Here is a 4,345-nt window from a genome sequence, read left to right as displayed (position 1 = left end):
ATCATATTGCTAACTACGGACATACAGATCTCTAGACCTCACTTATCTAGCATAACTGAAATTTTATACCCATGAGACAAACTTTCCATTTCCCCTAACTCCCAACCCCTAGCAACAATTTGTATAGTATTCTCTGCTTCCATGTGTTTTACTATTTTAGATATTTCAAATTAGTGGGATCAATAGATATTTACCCAAAAGAATTTAAATCAGGATCTCAAGGATATATCTGCACTTCCATGTTCATTGCAACATTTTTACAATAGTCCATATATTAAAACAACCCAAATGCCCAGTGGCAAGTAAATGGATAAAGAATACGAGACATTGGAACATATTCAGCTTTAAAAAAAGAAAAAGACTGCTATTTATGAAAACATGGATAAAACTGGGGGGCATTAAGAAGTGAAATAAGCCAGTCATAGCCTTAATTTAATATAACAATTTCTTCAGTTCTTTGATATGCAACAAATATTGAGATCTACTCAGCTACATTAATCTCATAAATCATAGCAATGTAAAGACTGTTTTTGTTGTATTATTATTATTATTATTATTATTATTATTTTTAATTTCTAGCAGGGTTATGTAAAAAATTTACTTCTTTATATATTTAAAATGTCAAGTCAAACATATAGAATGCACTCAGTACTTAATAAAATTCTGTATTTAATTAATTAGAAATATAATCTAGTTTCCTAGTTTATTCATACTCCATGAAGACAAACTGATACAATACGAAAGATCTGAATTTTTTTTTAAGATTTTATTTATTTATTTGGGAGACAAAGATCACAAGTAGGCAGGGAGGCAAGCAGAGAGAGAGGAGGAAGCAGGATCCCTGCTGAGCAGAGAGCCTGTTGTGGGGCTTGATCCCAGGACCCTGAGACCATGACCTGAGCTTAAGGCAGAGGCTTTAACACACTGAGCCACCCAGGTGCTCTAGCTTTGAATTTTTAAGTCACTCTTCTGAAATGTTTTTAAGTTTCTGGAAGTTCTTTCCCAAACACACCTATGTCTCCAACATGCTGTATACAGCAGATCATCTCACTAGTGTCTGGACAGCTGGAGTTCTTGGATTCCCAACCTGATACCTCAGGCCCTCTCCATCTTTGCTTCTGTAATTTGACCTCACACAACTTCATCCTTGCCTTGACTCCATTTACTTCCTTATGTCTTACTTATTATTCATTGCTTTTGATGACGTGTAATTGTGTTCATCATGGCTTGTATGGTCTATGACGTTTGCTCACTGTCTTTCCTATATGTATATCCTTGTCAGTTCCTTTATTCACGATAAAGAATATGATTTGACCCAGATAATTACTGACATTCTTTGTTAAGATTTATTTTTCCTTTTTTTTCCTTACTGACTGATACCCATTTTATAATCTACTCATCAGTGAGCACAGAGATGATTTATATGGTAACCAATGCAATCACTTATCAAATAGACACTGCTTAGGTATTTTCTCAACAATAGATGTTGGATAAAGTAGTTTTCTGTCAAGAGAAATCTGTGGCTGTTAAAGGTATTTGAAGGAGAAAACAAAAGGAGAACCAAAATTTGTTTCTCGTATATCAGGACACGTTGATGCATGCAATTCTTTGTAACTCAGCAAAACAATGACACCTTTATTTAAAAATGGGTTTATTGTTCAAAACAAGGAATTATATGTCTATTCATATATTTTACTAGTATGTGAAAGTGAAATCCAGATCCCCATGTATTAAATACAAATACATAAAATGCTTATCACATAATTTCACATTTTTAGCGGGGAAGTTTTCCTAGGTCTAAGAAAAGGTTCAACAACAAGAGGCAAGAAGTGACAAAAATACTTCAGTTCAGAGATTCAGGATAATAACTTACATAAATTGTTATTACTTTTAATAAAATATATATTAAAATTAAGTAGACATGTTTATTTTCTGAATAAACTGTTGCTGTTTTAAGTTTTAACAAACTTGAAAGAAGTCATAAAACTCACATCTAAAAATTCATTACTAAGTTGCAATTTAAAAATTAGAATTATGAAAATTTTGGAATTATGAACTTAATTAAGAAAGCAAAAGACTATTATGAAATGAGTCTTTTAATCTCAGTCTTCTTTTCCTCCTGACACAGTGAAATTAATTTTAAAGTTTCAGTATATAGAATTGTAATTTTCACATGTGTACTTCCATAGAGAAATTATGTTCCAAACTAAGAAAAACTAGTTGTTAATTAGTTTTGCTTTTATTGTTAGCCTTAAACTTTTCAGTTTTAAATTACTTTAGACATTTCACTAAGTTAAAATCAATTCATAGATGATTGCATTTTGGCAGTAACAATATTTTAACAAACCATGTATTTGATCAAGGAATAAATTCATAATGAGTTGAAGCTGAAGCTTGGTAATTTCACTATCTAGCATATATTAAAACCTCTAAAAAGTCATTTTGTCAATTACAAGATAATTTCTTCTTTAATAAAGAAAAATGCAATGTCACTTTCTGACCATGAATTTTATAACACAATATGTTCAGTGATTAGTTTCTTCATTTAAAACTCTTGCATTTTGAGGAATTTCATCACTAATATTATAATTTCTTAAATTGAATGTGTGAATCAATTGCTAATTTTGAGAAATGAATAAGAAAAAAAATGTTTCTAAGTTTTGTGGTGAACATTTCAGTTGATGTAAATCGTCTGAAAGCCAGAGACACTCTTGCCTCTACCTTTATTTTGTCCTCCCCTTTTTCTTTTCTTTTTTCTTTTTTTTTAGGATTTTTTTTATTTATTTGACAGACAGATATCACAAGTAAGCAGAGAGGCAGGCAGAGAGAGAGGAAGGGAAGCAGGCTCCCTGCTAAGCAGAGAGCCCCATGCAGGGCTCAATACCAGGACTGTGGGATCATGACCTGAGCTGAAGACAGAGGCTTTAACCCACTGAGCCACCCAGGTGCCCCTGTCCTCTTCCTTTTCACACTAGATGTTCAATAACTCATGGGGCCCAGTGCCTATTTTTCAATCTCATCAATGAGCTTCTATTTCAATTGCTGGGTCTTAGGGAGACAATCTATTTTCCTTTACTCTTTATAGCTGACAATCTCTTATTTAACACATGAGCCAATTCTCTGTTACAAAACAAAATTTATTTCCTTCAATGTCATCTTATTTCCCTGCCCCTTGTGACAAACTGTTTCAAATGACCTTTGGATTAGCTTATTAAAATTTCCATTAGCCTTTAAAGCATGTTTCAAATTGAAGAAGATTCTTCACACCATACAATTCAGTATAGTAAATGCTTATAATGAACAGATCAATTGGCAGAAACTAACTTCCTCAATTCACTTTTCCAGTTCTTGATCTTGGGACAGAATACTTTCAGGCTTGCAACATTCTTCTACATGGATTAAATATCACTCACAGGAAATGTCATAAAAGTCCCCCTTTTAAAATTACAGTGTACTTTTCTTTTTTTATTGAAGCATAGTAGGCATACAATGTTACCTTAGCTTCTGGTGTACAATACATTGATTCAATAGCACTATACATTACTCAGTGCTCACCAAAGCAACTGTTGTCACCATCTGTCACCATACCTATGGTGTGCTTCTCATCCCCATGACTTATTCATTTTATAACCCTCTTAATTCCTTTTACCTATTTTGCTATCCTCACACCTATGTCCTCTCTGGTAACCACAAGTTTCTTCTCTATATTTAAGAGTTTGTTCTGTTTATTTTTAGATTCCACATGTAAGTGAGATTATATGGAATTTGTCTTTCTCTGTCTGACTTTTTTTTTTTTTTTAACGTAGATGACAAGTAAACAGAAGCAGGTGGAGAGAGAGAGGAAGAAGAAGGCTCCCTGCTAAGCAGAGAGCCTGATGTGGGGCTTGATCCCAGGACCCTGGGATGATGACCTGGGCTGAAGGCAGAGGTTTTAACCCACTGAGCCATCCAGGTGCCCCTCTGTCTAACTTATTTATTTTTTTTTTTTTGTAGCATAATGCCCTCTAGGTCCGTCCATGTTGTCACAAATGGACAGATTTCATTCTTTATTATGGCTGAGTTATATTCCAGTGTCTGTATGTGTGTATCTTCTTTATCCATTATGGACGAACACTTGGGTTGCTTTCATATTTTGGATATTTTTAAATAATGCTACAATAAACACAGGAATGCATATATCCTTTCCAATTAGTATTTTCACTTTATTTGGGTAAATACCTGACAAAAGAAACAAAAACAAAAATAAACTACTGGGACAATACCAAAATTAAAAAAAAAAATGCCAGTAAAAGAAACCATAACAGAACAAAAAGGCAACCTGGTGAATGGGAGGATATACTTGCAA

Source organism: Mustela erminea, chromosome 2, assembly GCF_009829155.1.
Source record: "Mustela erminea isolate mMusErm1 chromosome 2, mMusErm1.Pri, whole genome shotgun sequence".
In the NCBI taxonomy this organism is placed as follows: Eukaryota; Metazoa; Chordata; class Mammalia; order Carnivora; family Mustelidae; genus Mustela; species Mustela erminea.
This window is presented reverse-complemented; position numbering follows the sequence as displayed.